This window comes from Myiozetetes cayanensis, unplaced genomic scaffold, assembly GCF_022539395.1.
Source record: "Myiozetetes cayanensis isolate MyiCay16 unplaced genomic scaffold, myiCay2020 scf22, whole genome shotgun sequence".
In the NCBI taxonomy this organism is placed as follows: Eukaryota; Metazoa; Chordata; class Aves; order Passeriformes; family Tyrannidae; genus Myiozetetes; species Myiozetetes cayanensis.
In genome coordinates, this window is record NW_026087434.1 from 576106 (window position 1) to 594788 (window position 18683).

An 18683-nucleotide genomic window follows, 5' to 3' on the forward strand; every position below is an offset into this window, starting at 1 on the left:
GCAATCCCAAGGCCAGCCCGGCGGCTGATGCGGGGGGGCAGGACCGAGGCTGTACCTGCTCATTTTCGGGAGGCTGAGCTCCTGCCACTGCAGCATCCCATGAGGACGCTGGTCCCTGTTCCCAGCCCAGAGCATTCTGCCAGACCCCAGCATGGCAATGGGGTGGCACAGAAATGCCCCTCAGCGGGGCAGGGCTGGGGGTACAGTGGGGGCCTGGGGGGTGGGTGCCCACAGTGGTTTTCCCTGGATTGCAGAGGAGGGGGGAGAGGAATTTTCTTTCAGCAGCAAACTCACTGAAGCAGCACTTGGCGCCTGTGCAGCCTGAGATACAGCTCCTGCTCCAGCCCAACCAGGAGCTATTTCCCACTTATCTCTGCCGCCGCTGATATCTGTGCAGCAGAACACGGCGCTCAGTAATAGGATTTTGATGCTAAACAGAAGATGTTTTTTCCCTGGGTCTCACTTACGTCACACCTGGAGGTATCCATGGCCATGGAGGTGACACAGAGGAAGGCTAAAGAGTTTCAACTCTTGCGCTGAGGGAGCAGCTTCTCCTTTAGCTGCAAAACAGCAGAATTTCAGTGATCTAATATTAGCTGCCCGCATCGTGCCCCCATCCCAGCACAGCCGAGGGAAGAGGAGGGAGGAGAGCACGGCCCCACTACTGCAGCCCAGCTGATCCCCCTGGGGATGTGCTGGGAGAGCCTGCACCCCATGGGCATCACCTGCACCCCATGGGCATCACCTGCACCACATAGGCATCATCCTCTCCCCATGGGCATCACCCGCTCCCAGCGCTTCCCCAGCCCTGGGCACTGCTGTCAACTGCATCCCGTGCCACAGGGACCACCCACACATCACAGCAGCAGCAGCAGCAGCACAAAGCCAGGCTTGGGTGGTGCAGCCACGCTCACAGCTGCCTCAGGGAAAGAGGAGGAAGGCTTGTCACCTCCCTGCCACCCTCCTCCCTATCTGAGTGAAAGGAAGGTCCCACGCACCCCTGGCTGCTGAGAACTGGGAAAGTCTCTGCCTGCCACAGACAAAACTGAAGCGATGGGAACCACCCCCGCTGGGCACAGGTGACATCTCACCCGTGGGAACGCTGCCGGCGCGGCGTCAGGGCTGTCACTGCTCCCACGGCACAAACCGGGTGACAAAGGGCACCGGCAGAAATGCCACAGGCTGCTGGTGGTGGGAGAGTCTGGCCAAGGCCAAGGTCAGTGTGTCAGGCCGGACTCCAGCACGCTTGGCCAGGCTGACCACAGGGTCCCACACCACCACAGCGAGCAGCTCCAGCCCTGGCAGCGATGGTGCCCAGGGAAGCAGGTACCCAGGCCAGCCCCGCTCCAGCTGACCCGAGGAACGCCCCAGCACCACGGGAGGGAAGCACAGCACTGTGCAGGCAAGCACAGCACTGGTACAGCCGTGCCACCACAGACCCCATCCCACACGGACTGTGTGTGGACAGCATATGCCCCAGAGCCAGGGCAGTGTGGGCAGCCCCTGCTGTGGGGACAGGGATGCCAGGGGCCAGGCCAGCCACGCTGTGAGGACAGGGGTGCCAGGAGGCGGTCGCAGTCTGTTTTCCTGCACAAGCACATTAAGCATTCCACACGGCACTTTTGCTGTAAATCACTTCCTATTCAGGCTCACTGCTGAGGGTCTCTGAAGGTCGATTTTCCATGGTTATGACAACAAAAACTAAAATTGGGTCAAACCTGAAAGGTATTATCTTCCTCCAAGCTGCTAAATGCACAATAGTAATGAGGTTGGTTAAGCAGTTCACCCCCAGCCCGCATTATTTGCTCTGAAGATGTATTAACCAGTTAAATGAGCGTGATAAGGCAGCTCCGCTCGTTCCTCCCACCAGCCGCACGGAAGATCTGAGGTTCTGGGTCTCTGTATCCCGGCTAATCACCGAGACCGCAGCCCTGACGGCAAAGGCGGCCGCGCCACCCCGCTCCGGGCCAGGCTCTGCCCGGCCTGACCCGCGGGAACACAAAGGGAACTTTAAAGGCATCCAGCGGCTCAGAGCCATTGGAAAAAATAATTATCCTTCCTCCTCCCCTTTCTCTTTCTTCTTCTTGACGCTCTCCCCCGTCCAACCTCCTGATGAAAGAACGAACCCGCCACCCGCCCCAGCAGAGGCGGTTTAGCAGCGTCCCTGCGCCAGGATGGGGGATTATCCCTGGCAAACACGTGCAGCTGGCCTGGCTGCCGCTGCTGGGTATGGGACCAGGGGGCAAAACCCACCCAACCACCTCGTAAGCATTGCAGGTCACCTCACAATGGTACCCAAAAGATGCTGCATGCCCAGGGCAGAGCTCTCCGTACGGACCTGCTGTAGGGGGTGTGGGGCTTAGGCTGCCTAGGGCACCCACCTCGGGAATCCCCACCCTAGCAGGGCTGCGGGGCTGGCTGTGGGACACAGAAAACATTTGTTTTTACAGGATTTCTGCTGTTTTTCCTAAAACAAACACCCATTAATTTAAATATAACTGATGTAAACAAACACGACCCTAAAATCCATGTGCAGCTGTATGGAACGGGGGAGAGGGAGGGAGGGAGGGGAAACACTTTAATTAATTCCTAAAATGAATGAGATGGGAAAACCCAAACTGCAAGGAAAGCATCTGGTACTGCTGCAGGAAGGGGCTGCCCAGGACATGGGGTCGTGCTCTGCTGTGTAACACTGCTGGAGCTGCCACACCAGCCACCTCACAGCACCAGCCCACGGGTGGAAGAGTCACAACACATCCACAGCACCCACGGAGGGGAGACCACAGTGGTGCCAGTCCCACGTGCCACAGCCCCAAAGCCCTGAGCTGGACACATCTGACTGGCTCTCCCCTCGTGAGCTGCTGCGGGTCCCTGGCTCCATCCCCAGCACAGAGAGGAGGTGCAGGATCCCTGCACACAGCCTGTCCAGATGGGGGACAGGTTCCAAGGGAAGTGGCAGGAGGTTTCACCTCCCAAAGGAGGGACCCTGCCACCAGCCAGGGAGCACACGGAGGAAGCATGGAGAGAGCCTCGGTGTGTCTCTCCCAGTGATCCAGCTGGGGCTTTGCCAGGAGGAAGTAGCTGCATGGAGAAACGCCAGCACTTTCTAGCACAGAAGGATGGATGAAGGTATCCCGAGGTGGGATCTGTGTCGGCAGAAGCTCTGGGAGCAGCACTATGGCCTCCAGGAGCCATCTCCTGTGTGACCAAAATGTGGCTGTAAACAGTAGCTGAGGACCAAGTTGGGAGAGAGACTACAGATCAGATCCAAGGAGCAACAAGATGGGAAGAAAAGAACTGGTGCGGGTCAACCAGAGGCAACAGCGGATCCACACAGTGTAAGGGGACAGCAGTGGACCCACAATGGGCTCTTTCTGACTATTCCAGGCCTCCCTGCCAGCAGCCGCTGCTCTGGGCAGTTCCTTGGGAGCAGCTATCTGAAATGCAAAGAAAGTTGGATGAACTGGAAAGACAAATTTGATGCTTCTGTCCTTTTATGGTCCAGAACTCCCAAGCATACGTGGGATACCTTGGGAGAACAGAGCAGAAATATGGAGCCCAACACGAAGCATCATCTCTGGAGCTTGGAGCAGGGGCTGCTCTGGGGCACTGCAGCACACACAGTGAGTGGGGACACGCAGTGACACGTTCTGTGCCAGGGGACATGGCAGAGGGTGCAGACTCCCCAGTTCCTACACTGATGGCTGGCACCGCATTGTGCCCTGGCATGGCAGGGAAAGGTCAAAACTAGCACAGCCACACAACATCCCTGCTGTCATTCCTGATTTCAGCAGCCTGCCCACCATGAAGCCCTGCCTGCACCCCTGCCCTGTCCCTGCCTGCACACACATAGTGGGCTCTCAAGGTGACACCTGTCTCCCTGTGGATGTGTCCATCAGATCCATACTGCTCCCCCTCTCCTCAAGGATCTCAAACCTCTGCCATGGTGGTGGGAGGTCAGCCCGGCAGGGTGCTCCACTCTGGGAAGTCAGCCCCTTGCTCCCTTACCTTGGTGCACCATTCATGCTGCCAAGGCTCCTCAGCAGTGAAGGCTCCAGGATGGGCGGGCAGGACCATGGCACCTCCAGGACCCACCCAAGCACCGGAACTGGCACGTGCCGGGCTCTGCACCCCAGCAGCCCTCCCGGCCAGGCCACACGGCCGCGGCTCCCGGTGCTGTCTTTGGAGCCGGCTGCCGCAGCGCACACGTCCTCCCCCCTGCCCTTTCCAACGCCGCCGGTGATGAGAGGGAGTTAGAAATGCCAGGAGAAGCATTCCTTATTCCAAGAAGCCAGATCATCTGAAGACTGTCAGCAGCCCAGTGCCCGGCGAAACATCCCCAGATTTACGGCCAGCACGGCCAAAGAGACAGAAGAGCTTTAGTGAATCTGGTTTTAAGACCCCACAGGAAAGTGACAGTGGAACCTGAGTGACCCAGGAACTCCACCTCTCCATGGGGAAAACAAAAGTGACAAGAAAGGAGCCTGGCAGCACCAGGGACTGCAGGGAGGGGGCTGCCAAGGGATGGTCTGTGTCCCAGGACCAACGGGACACGCACACACAGGGATCAGGTGGCTGCTGGGACAACAGGGCATCATTGCTCGAGCACCCTGCACTGCCTGCGGCACTGATCCAGCCTCCCCCTCCTCCTCCTCCCGGGCTTCTTCCTCTCCTTCCCCTCTTTGTCATTCCTCTCAGCTCACGCCTCTTCTCTGCTCTCCTTCAGCTGCTCGAAGCAATAATCCAGGGCACTGACGCCCCGGCAGATTGCTCAGCGCCGCTCCACACTGCTGACCGGGGTTTTAATGACTCCCCCAGCTGCGCCGGGGCCGGTCCCCACCTCCACCGGCTGCCAGGCAGGCTGTCCCCACCACCCCTCCTCCAAAAACCCCTGCACCCTCCGCAGGGATGGGCAAGGAGCACCCACCACCTCCAGCTTAGCGGGGGCTCAGCCAGCATCTGCTCACACCTTGCACCAGGCTCTCAGCCACCACGGGGACCCACAGGATCTTCTCAGCAGCCCCGGCCCCACAGGCAAGGCGAGTGCAGCCAAGGACACCAGTGCAGCAGCCAGAGGGGACTGCACAGTGCATATTCCTTGGGGACAGGGAAGGGACAACTGCGGCTCAGTGTCGGTCAGAGTGCTGCTCTAAGCATCTCGGCACAGGGCTCTGGACAGGCACGGACCAGGCAGGGACAGGACAGGTACTGGGGCTCTGCCTGCAGGATCCAGGCAGCACTCTGGGCTCCAGCTGCTCCGTGCCAGCACCTGCCAGCTTCTGGCACCAGTACCCTGTGAGGGGTGGGGTGAGGGGCTGCTCCCCAGTGAGGAGGATGGGTACGACAGGGACAGAGCCCCGTCCCCAGAGCTGAGCTGCCCATGGGCAGCCAGGCAGGAACATGCCACCAGGACTGGGGGACAGGCCAGCAGAATGACTCTGGCCAGCCCTACCATTGCCCCCCACGAGGCCACATCGAGACCCAGTGTCCAGCTTTGGGCCCCCCGTGCAGGTGGGACTCATACACTGGAGTCCAGCAGAAGGCCACAGTGATGGCTGGAGGTTGGAGCATGGGACAGAAAAACAGTGGGAGGGAGATGGGTGCTCAACCCAGAGAAAGGGAGGCTCAGGGACACCGGGGGTGGGGGGTAATGGGGAGATCAGGGCCAGGGCAGGCAGCAGGGAGGGCAGTGGAGCTCCAGCTGCAATATCCTGCTTCCCAACAAATCCATCTGTCCATGCATATCAGCAAAGTGATTTTAGAGGCAAGTAGCAACCACCGTCCAGGAACCATAAAGCAGAGACAGTGCCAACTGCCAGCAACTATAGCCTGCTGGTCTCCTGCCTGACATCACCTCAGACCCTGCTCCATCTCCACGCTCAGCCTCAGCCCCAGCCCCAGCTGCAGGGAGCAGCAGATGAGCCAGGGGCACAGGGCTGCCCCATGACCCCCAGCCCCCCCGACCCGTCACCGCCAGGCACACCACTCGCTGCCAGGCTGCAGGTCCCTGCGTCCCGTCCTTTAATTAACATTCCACATGTAAAGTTGGATTGTAATTACTGCAACTGATTAACAGGCCGAAGGTAGCCCGTCTCCGAGGGAGCAGATTAGCCGTGGCTCTCTCAAGCTGCTCCTCTCACCTCGGCACTGCCGGTGCATTTTAAGCAGGGCCCGATGCCCCTGCAGTCAGTGATTAATGGGTGAACTGAACGAGGACACGGTGCCTCCGTCCCTGTCCCTGCTGCTCTGCCCACGATCTGCTGGGGCAGGATAGACCCAGCTTCAGTGGCTGGGGGTTGGCAGTGGGGAGGATGTTGGATGCCAGGAGGTGATTTCTAGAGCCTCCTCTCCCGCTGTCCATGCACCAGACAGGGAACACAGGACACTATTCCCAGAAGCCAAGGTCCCTGTGGAGGGAGAGGAGCACACCACTCAAACCTTGCACTGTTTGGATGTGAAGACACACGAGAACGTCCCACATCCCCAGCTCGGCCCCTCCCAGATCACCCGTGGCTCCAGACACTGTGCTGCCCACCCGCCACGGCCCCAGGGTGGGACAGGACCCTCCAGCCAGAGCCCACCGTGGCTCCATCATTCCAGGCAGGGGAGGCAATCAGCTGTAATTAACGGCTGCCGCGGGTAGAGCACAGCACAGGAACCTTCTTCACTTCTTTTCCCCAAGACTGCAAAATAAATTATCCTGCAAAGTTAGCAGAGGCTGAGCTATGGAAACAATTAAACAAAAATTAAATCTAATTCATTTATACTCGGAGCACAAAGTGGATAATGTGGGGGTTTTCTTTGCTCTCCTCTCTTTGCCTTGGTGTTACAGAGGACTATTATGGGAAATTAATCACGGGGAAAAGCAATGAACGTGATCTATCGGTCTTTAAAAGTGCACTGTAGTGATTATATAAAAATCTATTAGAGAGGCCAGGAAATAGCAGAGTGACACCATTTAAAAGGAAAAAGGAGACAGGGCTGGTGGCAAAGGGATCGATTTCTTAAATGACGGATCCATGGCAGAGGGAGCGGGAGGAGGTCAGTCCCCACGGTGGGCAGCGGTGCAGACTGGGACAGCTCTGGGGGACAAAGCCAGGCCCTGGGGCTGTGCATGGCTGAATGGCACTGCATCCCCAAAAAGGCCATCCAACAGCCCACATGCCACTGCAGGGAAGACTGACCCCATGGGGCTCCCACAGAGCACAGTCCCACGCTGCTGCTGGCACAGGCACAGGGATGGCTGTCCACACAGCTGCAGCATCCCATCACATGCCCCGTGGCCCTGTCCCTTCTGAGGGTCCCCAGGAAGGTGACCCCCATCACTAGCAATGATCAGGAGAGCAGACCCTCCCTGCCCGGCCCCCCCTGCGCTGCCACCCCCTGGCACACGCTGGGCTCCTTAACAGCGGCGATAAAACCTTCACTAAAACCTTCACGGAGGCAGATTCCACCATAAATCCCAGCCAGCAACAGGACCAGCCCCGGGGCCAGTTTGAAGCTTTAACGACACCATCAATCCCTGAGGAGCCCAAGGCTGAGCAGGGGGATGTGTGGGCTGAAGCCCCAGCACGTGGCCAGGCAGGGGCTGAGCCCCCCAGGTGCCAGTGGGTGCTGCACCCCAGGACTGAGGCTGCGGCAGAGTGGGCAATTGGCCACACAGCTCCAGGTGGACAACCTGCCCTGATGGGCAATTTAGACTCAGAGATTAGCTCAGCTGATCAGAACACAGTGTGCATGACACCAAGGTTTTGGCTTTGATCCCTGTATGGGCCATTCATTTAAGAGCTGGACTTGATGATGCTTCCACCTCCCTTGTGTCCCTTTCAACTCTGAATATTCTGTGATTCTGTGAATTCCACACCAATGGGCAATCCATCACCAAACCTCAGGCAATCCTGTGCCAGTGGGCAATCACACAACAGGCACTCCCACTCCGATGGGCAATTCCATGCCAATGGGTAATCCCACTCCTCTGGGTAGCCCTCGGCCACCACAGCCACCCAGTGCCATCACCCCATGGCCACCATAAGCTCCTCCAGTCCCACATTAGTGCAGGGAAGTGCCTTTATGGAAATTTAACGGCAGTTTCTCCTCTCCACCAGGCATGTGGAAGCCAAACGCTCCGTGCTGCTTCCACTGCATCCTTTCAACGATTTGGAAAAAAAAGAAAGAGTGGAAAAAAAAGCCCTTTGATCTCAGCAGCCCGTTTGTTTAGCCCATGCCGGGATTTAATTGAGAAGGGATGTCCTTGAATAAATGCAGAGATGTCCTCACTCCCCAGGAAGGCTGCTGTGAGTTGAACAATCCCCTGTATGAGGTTTTCTGCTCATCCAGGGATATTCTGGGACAATACAGCCCCAGGGCTGCTGCCGCATGTCACCCATCCATCACTGGGAATGCCAGCGGCGGGCAGGCTGCCGCGGCACACAGATGAGTGAGGGGGGCACCGGGCCCTGAGAGACAACCAGGGACACTGCTCTGCCCCCCAGTCCAGCACAGGGAAAAGCAGGAGGCCAGGAGGTGGAGCAGCCATGCATGCAGTGGGACAGGGCCCGGGGCTCATTTGGCACTGGCAGAGGGGCTGCAGGTGGGTCGTGGTGCCCCACAGAAGTTGAGTTACGGTGTGACAGAAGGCAAGGGGCAGCCGGCCCACGAGAGTTGGCACTCACAGCCGGGGTGCCAGCACCGGCCCCTGGCAAACGCCTTCCCTGCTGCCAGGCTTGGCAGCAGTAGAGGAGCCACAGCAGAGAGCCCGCCAGCCCCGGTGGGGAGGTCGGCACCGCCGGCCGCAGCGGGCAGGTTCCTGCTCATTTCCTCCCGGGCTGCGGCCCCTGCCAACGCTCAGCACCCCGGCATCCCTGGCCCTCCTCTGCCAGGTCCCTCCGGCCCAGCCAGCCTTCCTGCCGGCACAAAGCCTGATACCGAGGAAAGGAAGCGGCCCTGGGGATCCCCCGGTGCTGCACGCCTCCGAGGGGAACCAGAGAGGGGCAACCATGTAGGGAGGGGTCCCTCAGCGGCAGCACTGCACTCACAAATTTGGGTCTCTGTATCTTCTGCCCTGCCCAGCGCAGCCGGTGTCAGGCGCCGATCAGCATCACCCTCCTCCTCGTCCTCCTCCTCGCCGCCGCAGCCACTTGGGTGTCTTTGCCGCAAGCCTCCTTTGCCAGGGAAGCGCCGCGCTATTTTAATCCGGCATCTCCCACCATCCCAGCGAGGCTGGCTGCGAGTGCAGCCCCAGGAGAGCTCTGCCCCGCGCCCCCGCACCCGCTCAGGATGGAGGAACACCCCGAGGCCATGCTTGGAGGAGTCAAGCTGGAGGCAGGAGGGGGCTGGCGGGCACCGAACCCGGGAGGGGGCTGCTTTTACCCAGGAAGGGAATTCATGGAGATAAAGGCGAGTGCGGGGAGAGGACACGGGAATTCCCAGCTCATTAAAGTGCTGGCATTTTCAGCAGTTACAGCAGCTCCTCTTCTCATCCGTTCAAGTCCTTGTCCTCTCCCTGCCCAGGGGACCTGCGCTCAGCTCTGCAGTCGCCCCAGCTTTGTCCCACCAGCCCTACCATCAGTATGTGCCAGCGCAGAGCCGCGGGGATGCTGGGTGCCCGCGGGATCAAATGCTGGGTGCCCGGGTGGTGCCCGGCCGCAGCTGCGCTGGAGAGCGCGGGGGCTGCGGGCGGAAGGGGAGCGGGAGCAGGAGCGCTCTCAGCCCCTGGACTCGCTGGCTGCGGTGGCTAAAGGCGAGCTGATTAAAGCAATTAGGATTTTAAATAGTAACACAAGAGTGGCTCATCAGCGCTGAAGAGGCAGTCAACTGACAGGCTGAGGAGCCTATTTAGGGATCTCGCTTGGCTGAGGATCCTCAGCGAGGCCCCAAGGCTCCATTGGAGAGAGGGCGCCGGCACAGGGGTGTCCCAGGGACCCCACAGCCTCTCCGGCGCCTGCCCGGGCACAACAGAGCATCCTGGCCAGAGGGTGACAAAGGGGACAGCCCATGCACGCTGCCAGCTCTCTCCCCTGCCCTGCGGCCACAGGGACATCAAGGAGCACCTGGCGCAGCCCAGAAGCACCAGCACGGCCAAGGAGTGCCCACTGCCTGCTCCTCCCTCTCCTTAAGCTTGTTTATTCTCTTTAATAAAGGCTCTAGGAAGGGAACATGGAACGAATTTCGCAGTGTTTCCCAGGAGGCAATGTCGTGCAGCAGCGGCTCAAAAGTAAGCGATAAAGTGCCTTTTGCAACAGCTAAAGCCCCACACACACATTTTGTCTGCTTGGACTCAAGGCTGAGATGCTGGAGATTTAAGGCAGCCTGGTGGGAAATCCATCTGGTTTGGTGTATGCAGATCTCCAATCACAAAGGAATCTGGACTCACATACAGATGCAGAAGTAGCATAAACAGCCTCGAAACGCTCCGTACCCTTCCCGCTGCTCATTCCCTACACCTGTGTTTGCTCCTGGCTGTGCCGGCTGACGCCGGGGTGCCGACAGGTGCAGGGCCCAGCCTGAGCACCTGCTGTGGGACATGACCCACAGGGACAATGGGGGCACAACTGCGAGGAGCTTCCCAGTCCTATCTCCATGGGCCCTGCAGCCCAGGACTGGGTTGCTGCTCCATCCTCGCTCCTGCAGCTGCATCCCAGCAGGATGGCATCGCTGCCGAGCAGCTCAATGTCCCCGGGCTCCAGGGCTGGATCCACTCACTCTCAAACGAGGGAAAAAAGAAAAGGGTAGGAACAGGGAAGGGAGGGCAGGAGCTGCAGCCCAAGCACAAGCCTCTTGCTGACTTTCTTGCGAGCTCCGAGATGCCGTGGGAGGGAACTGGCACAGGCGCATTCCATTTATTTATAGGCATTTCTGTGGCACTCGATTAAACGCTGTGGTGGAGATATTGCAGCCTGAAGAGTATTTAGAGCTGTTTAACACCTCTTAGTCGGCAAAAGCCCATCTGATTCCCGCAGCGAATTGGGAAAGTGCACACAGCAAGGGCAAGAGCAAGGAAGATGCCCTCTCCCAGCCCCAGCTCCGCTTGGAAGAGAGAAGGGATCTTGTGATCCTTGATGTACTTGTGGCAGTGCATCCGTGGCCTCAAAGGATGCTCCACTGTTTCCAGGTCAGCAGCCAAGGGACCAGTGTTCTGCAGCAGGACATGCATCTGCACCCTGCCCAGCTCCCACAGAGATGCATCCCTCCAGCTGCTGCAGGAGTGCTGGTAGCACAGTGCCTGCACCATCCCCAGATCTCCAAGTCCTGCTAAAGGATGGGGCCTGCCCAGGGGAAGGCACAGGAGTTCCTGATGCTCAGGAGAGGCTTGCTCCCAACCTTCCCTGGGTATCTATAACCACTCTGTAAAACCTCCCAGTGCCTTCTTATCAGGACAGCGAAGGGCTGAGCCAGTAAATCTCCAGACCTCAGGAAAGCCGCTGGGGGAGAGAGTTCAAAGGAAAGGCTGCCAAGTGCACGCCAAGGTGAACTCTAATTGCACCGCTGCAAATCTACCACTGGCACTTTTGCCCTTGGATCGCTTCACCCCCTGCTCCCCTCTGCTGCAGAGTTTGGCCTGCTCATCCCCCAGACACGGGGACAAGCCATGGGAGCATCCAGGGCATCAGCAGCTGGGTGGCCACACCACTGCTCACCTGCAGCACGAGACACACACGAGCAAGGCTGAAACATAGGGAGATCACCCAGTCCCTGGCGATGCCAGAGAAGCACCACCAGCTCCTGGAGATGCACATTCCCATGGGCTCTCCCATGTCATCCCCCAGGCACCAGGCACCCTGAACCCACCAGCATCCTGGCAGTGCTGGTTTTGCTTGAGCTGAGTGTGTCCTGGTGCCTGGACAGGAGACGCCCTTCGCCCTGCACGGTGATGGACCCAGGGATCCCACCCACCAGGGTGCTGGGGGCAGGCTGGGGCCAGTGGACATGGGGTGCCAGGGCTCGCCCTGCCAGCTGCTCCCGCTCACCCGGGCCGTGTCGCTTGCAAATGGATGCAATTAAGTTGATACTGCAGCGGCCTGTAATTGCTGTTTCCTCAGCTTGGCAACACGACCCCGGAAACCCCCATTATACTAATCACTGTCACACGAACACAATCGCACAACACATAAAAACCTGGTGTGCCTCGTGCTGAAATATAACCCCGCCGAAGGCTCTGCCGTGCCATAAATCTGCTCAGCACTTAACACTGCCGGCTAAATGGCCCCCGCTTAATTATAGCTCCATAAACAGGACTTTATAGCAGTATCAATACCGTCGAAAATCAATCCTGCTGATGGACAAAGGGATGGACTCATGTCCTGCTGCCCTAGGGCTGGGGCTCCCTGCTGATCCCAGCTCAGGGGGATCCCGGGTGGCTCAGCCTCACTCCTGCACCCATCTCGGACACGCTGCAGCCCGGCCATGCTCCGTTGGACACGGATTCCAACCAGCCTCAGTCTGGTGCTGCCACAGAGCCGCAGCCAGGACATTAGCATGGCAACCCACACCGATCTCTGTCAATTATGCTCCAGTATTTGAGGTCTAACCAGCTTCAAATTGAATCAGGGCGAAATCATCAGTATAAAAAGCGCCCGCAACAGCCCTTCAATTCCAGCACTAGGAAAAAAAAAGTTCTACATCTCATAATGGCCTTCTACCCCATAATGAACAGGAAAAATAAATTAGATTCCCAGCTAAGGGTATATTTATACAATTTCATTATGTGCCCATGAGCAAGTCTGGTTTTCACCAAGATAAAAATGAGCTCTCAGCAATGCTCGTGCTAAATAAATGGAGTGATTTAACAGCTTAACAAGGAGTGCAACGAAGGGGCTGCGGAACCATGGCAAAAAACAGAAAATAAAAATAAAAAATACCAAAATGCTTGTGTTTCCTGCACCACGCTGGCGCTGCTGGGCCAGACCCGCTGGGGAGGCAGGAGACAGCAGCGCTGGGACCACAGGCACATCCTGGGTTGTGAGCAAGCACATCCCACCCTGCCAGGAACAACTCCTGACTGCTTCATCTGCTGGTGCTCAACGTCCAAGTGATCCTTGGAAGCCCAAACCAAAAACCCAGTTCCTCTCCTCACCAGCTGCCGGTGGGTCCAGCTCACTCCCGCGCTGCCACAGCATCTCCACGGCTGCCAGGGCCACGTGTGCTGGCTGCCTGCAGGAGCAGCAAGGATTCTTGTGGCAACTTTGGGGCTGAAAAGGGATATTTGCAGCCTGGAAGTTGTTCCCAGACTCTGAAAGCTTCAAGCCAAGCATGGCTTCTCTCCCAGAGCTGCTGGGAAATTCCTAATTCCTCCCTCCCAGAAGAAGGCACCTCCTGGTACCCAATTCCCACCTCCCTTCCCGTGCGGCACTTGCAGCCCTTGTGCTGCTGGGGACTGCAGCACGTGTCCCCCACAGTGAATTGCCCTCACACAGCTAGAAGGAACCCAGCTGGATTTTGGAGGAGCTTCTTGCCCTTCCAAGGTTATCTGCTCCTGGTGAAGGTTCCTCCATCCCACCTTCTGCCACTCCCAGAAAGTGCGTGTCAGCTCCCTCCGGGCCCCATCCTGGGCCACACATCCATCTGGGCTCAGCACCGTGTGTCTTCTCCAGCACAGTGAGGCTGATCCCAAATCCATAACCCACACTTGAATAGCTCATCCAGTTAATGGCACCGCTGCCAGCAGGCAAATCTGTCCTCTCAGCAGCAGCAAAGCCAGAGTGAAGCAGTTGCCTTTTTTTTTTTTCTCCTTTTTAAATCAATTGTGAGGCCACATGGTTCATCAGAGGGATCTGGAGACCATAAGCCATCTCCAAGACAGAGCTGCTGGCTTGGCTGCCTATCACAGCTCTCCTGCCACAAGGTGACATTTCCCCCTCCATCCTCCCTACCCCAGGGAGCCGGGAGGATTAATAGTTCAGCGGGGCTTTGGAAATATGTGTGCTGGGAGTTATGAGTCTGATTCATAACAGGAGTTCCCTCCCCTGCTACAGAGATTAATCACCGGTGTAAATGCAAACACCGGTTGGGCTCAACCGTCCCCAAACCGCGGCGCAGCTGGAGCAGAGCAGAGCGGAGCTGAGCACGCTGCCAGCTCCCCTGTGCCACTGCTGGGCCTTCACAACATCTGACATCGGAGCCTTTACCTCTGGTATTATGGAAAAATAAATGTGCTGTGGAAAAGACCAGTTCCAAGCTCCCGAGTGCTCCATACAAACACGGCGCAAGCCCTGGAGCCTGCCCGTGCTGCCTCCTCCTGGGAGGAATTATAGGGCAGCCCAAGCTCTGCTCCAGCCCAGAGGAGCTCAGCCCACATGGGCACAGACTGATTACAGCTGATTCATCCTTAAACACCTTGATAAATGCAGCAAGAGCCCAAACCCAGCTCCAAGGAGCTATCCCTCTCCTGGATATCCCACCTGGATGCTCCTGCCCACTGGGGAGCTGCAGCTGGAGGACACCCAAACCCAGCACTGCTCATCATGCCCAGCCCCATAGTGCCCATCAGTGACCCCAACACACTTCCAGAGGCTCTTGCCCTGAACGGACCCAAGTTCTTTCTGGTCAAACCAGCCCTCTCAACACCGTGCCCGCCCAAGGACGGGATGGAGGATCTCTGTTCCCAAGGCAACAAGAACCATCCCCATGATGCTCTGTCCTGGCTGCTCCGGAATTCCTTCCTTCTGTCCCCCTAACATAAATAACAGCCAGATCATTTTTATCACACCATTTTCCCAGCCCCAAGCAGAGCTGTTTCCCCGGCTGCCAGAATCCTTTACAACCCCCAAAGGATCGGCAAATGATTTTTCACTCTTCCCTTTCGATTGGAGAGAAGAGGGATCTCGGCTCAATTGCAATTAGAGTGAACTGCAGCTTGTAAGCAGTGAAAGCTCCCGTTCCACTGCGCAGCAGGAATGATCTAATCAGGCACAGGGTCAGATCACCAAAAAATAAATCCCTGCAGAGATGATAACGGTTTGTACCTGCCCTGAGCTGAGCCGGGCACTGGGCCTGCAGGCCCCCACGCCCTGGAGCTCCCCAGGCAGGACCAGGGGCCATGGTGCTGGTGGAGGGGTCCCACTGCAGCAGTGACACCAGAAGGAAAACAAATTTGCTTTCCCTCACTATCTCTGCTCTGCACCCTCAGCCTCCCTCTACCCCCTAATCTGCTCCTCACCCCGAATCAAGGAGGCTGCAGGTTCAGTGGGGCAGGACGCTACAGACCAGATTGCATCTGTCTGGGTATAAATAATTTACTGCTTGATGGTCAGAGTGAATTTAATTAGTTCTTGTTCTCCTGATAGAATCAGCCCACCGCTGCTAAAGCATTTCACTCCGAATTAGCCTGAGAAGCACTAACAAGGCAGCGCTAAATTTACACACACGACATCCCCCACAGTCTCTGAAAATACTGCTCCGTGGAGCAGGGAGCAGGGAGCAGCACAGCCCCGCAGGGCCAGGAGAGTGGCAGGGAGGGCGAAGCCGGGCACAGCCTGGGCAAGGAGGAATGCGGGGAAGGGGCATGGATGGGCACCAGAGCACAAACCCCATCCCTTTGCCTTTTGCTCTGCCCTTACTTCCAGTTCCCCAGGGAGAGGGCAAGGGACAGGGAGCTTGTGGCTAGCAGAGCTGTCACTGCTGCCCGCTGAGTCCCCTCCTGCCCAGTAAGGGGCTTCCTGCCAGCTCAGTGCCTACCTCACCCCCCCTCTCCCAGCTCCCAGGGTCATGCCAGGCCACTGGCTGCTGGAATTGCTGCTACAGCCTTGGAGAAGCACCAGCACACGTCAGCGCTCCAGGGGGACGCGTGCCCGCTCACCTGGAAGGGAGAGGAGAGGGAGGAACAGCGGGGGTGGCTGCAGGAGGTGGGCACAGGTCCCTGAGGCAGTGCTGGTCCCAGCAGCCCCCCAGCACTCGCCTGCACCCACAGCCCCAGCAGCTCTGGCCCCTCCATGCTCAGCATCCTGTCCAAACAAGGCTGCATACTGGCCTCATCTGAGGTGGAACCATGCAGTCCTGAGGCGTTGAGGCGTGACCCAAGGCACTGAAGGCAGCAGAAAGGTCCCTGCCCCACTGGCTGCATCACCACAGACTCTGAGGGCCCCCAAAACCCGCCTCACAGGCCCCCATCCCTGTCACCTGTCAATGCCCCTCTTCCCTTCGCTCTGTAATTCCCATCCCTGCAACTGCTGCCACCCATCTTCCCCACGCTCCCTAATGAGCCCCTGAGCTCTCCTCTAAGGACAGAGCCGCTCTGCCCGCAATGCTTTACTGCTCCTGCCTCCCTGCTCTGACCTCCCCTGTCTCCACCAGGATTTATGCTCTGCATTAGCAGTCTGCCCGAGCCGCTTCCAGTGTCACTGGGGCGAGGTGGCACCGCAGCATACTGTGCCACACCAAGCCCCTCTGGAGACCCCAGACACCACCAAACAGCACAGGGTGCCACTTCCCTGGGCACTAATCCCTCCACAGACACAAAACCTGGGCATTTCCACCCAAAAGTGAAATTTTGGGGATGTGGGCCAGCAGGGAAAGGCTGAGCAGGCAGCTCCAGCAGTGAGGATGCTCCAAACTGTGCCAGAGGGAACCTGCCTGGGGTAACCGTGCGGGGACTGGGTGTTCATGCCGATTTCTGCGTGGAGCAGAGGCAGCCCACCACGGAATCCCTGCAGCACCTGCCCTCCCTGCTGGCACACAGAACAAACCAGCTTGTTTTCCCCAGTTACTGGGCACTGGCTCTGAGCCTCTAATACACCATACTGCATCTCACTCGATAAATCACCTGTAAAGGTGAAGTGGTCACAGCCACTGGCAGCTGTCAGGAGCCCATGGACAGAGGCCACTTCTCCCCTCCCCCTGGCTCACGACTTGCTGGGCCACCAGTGCCACAGACAGCACTGCTGGCAGTGCTGGGGCACAGAGACATCCTCACGATATGGGGGCATCCCCAGGGCACAGCGGCATGGGGAGCAGTATCCCTCCCTCCCTCCCTCTCTCCATGAGCTCACCCTCCACCCAAGTCGCTCTTCCCCCCACCAGGCAAAGCCTGTACAGTCTCGTCCTCTCTCCTATTTACACATAAGCTGGGCTGACAACTCCTCTTCATCACAGTGTCAGAGCCTTCCTCAGCAGCCATGCATCTCAAGCAGGACAGCACCATAAATATTGCATAGGAGGTGTTTCTAATCTAGTTACGGGCTCAGCCTCTCACGCTCTTCCATCAGGAAGGCTTGGATTGAAATTGAAGTGTATTAGTATAATTTTATCAGGTTTTATTAAGCCTGGGGTCTCACGTTTTTGATATATAGTTTTAATTAAGTTTTAAGTCAAAGAATGCAGTCGCTCATATTTTATCTCGCTGTGGCACTTTGGGAGGAGGCAGTTAATCAGCACATACCCAAACTTCCCTTTGCCCGCCATCAACGGGAGGAAACTTTGCTGGTGGAGCCCAACTTCCCTCTGTTGCTCACAGCCCAACCAGCCCCCTGCCCAGCCTCAGCCCCCTCCCCATGAGTGCAGCAGCCCCTTGGGGATGGTGCAGCCCCTGTCAGCTGTCAGCTGCACAGTGGTGCTGCCAGGAGCATCACCAGCCCGGTGCACTTCTTTCTGCTATGACGAGCAGTTTGGGGACACAAACGTTGAGGTCTGTGCCCTCTGCCAGTGAGAGAAGCAGATGCCATCACAGCTGGTACTGTTGCTGCCCTCACCTCGTGGCTCCCTGCCTGTGGAGGGCTGTGTCTCCCCAGGGACCCAAGACCACGGTGGTGGCAGATTGCTCACAGGTCCTTGAGAAAGGCTGATTCATCCCATCTGGAAGGAGCCACAGCACAAGGTAAGGCAGAGGCTGCCCACCCACCCACTGCTCTACCTGGACACTGTGACATGTCTGGCTGCAACGGTGCCCTTCCCACACACAGCTGGGGCAACAGGACCACATCACATCAAATCACATCAGCCCCCATGCACCTTCCCCACTTGAGAGTCACAGCAAACCCTCCTCCAACAGCCCTGGCCAGGCTGGGGTCTCCAGATATCTCACCCAGAGCATCACTGCATCCCCGAGCACCAGCCTGGGCAGCAGAGCTGGGGGGACAGGAGCTCTGGGGACACACACAAAACACTCCCCCATATGTATGTCACCATCACCTTAGCTAGGGACAGAGATGTCAGAGGATTCCTGAGGATGGAAACAGCCACAGCCCATAAACACCTCAGGTCCTGGAACGCCCCTGGTGCAGGAAGTGAAGGAGCTGAGCACAGACCTGTCTCTCCCAGCTGAAGTGCTGAAAAATTTATCATCAGACTTGCCAAAATTAAAAACCATTTTGATGGTATTATATAAAAAAAAATAATTCTCATCTTTCCCACATTGTGGTCCCCATCTGGAAGAGTGACAGAAATAGCCAAGTGCAGCATTACAGGTGACAGGTACAGCCCTGCCAGCGACAGCCACGTCACCAGCCAGCACACCCAGCAGGGCCAGGACTGTGGTGGCTCCACAGGAGTGAGAGACCACTGGAGCTCTCAGTCCCCTCCCCTGTGACTTGCTCCAGCATCCCACTGCCTCCATGGACAACCACATCCCGTCCTGGGAACAGCCGATGCTCACAGCCAGCGCGACAGCACACGGCTACAACGCCATCACCGACGCCAGCGACGTCTCTGCAAGGAGGAGGGAGGGAATCCCAGGACAAGCAGCAATCATTCTG

The 18683-nt window shown here is 57.8% G+C and overlaps 1 protein-coding gene across 9 annotated transcripts in view; it reads right to left on the reverse strand.

The window, feature by feature from the left end:
- Nucleotides 1–18683, reverse strand: part of RBFOX3 (RNA binding fox-1 homolog 3) — a 140878-nt gene that overhangs the window by 78061 nt on the left and 44134 nt on the right. The window lies entirely within an intron of this gene.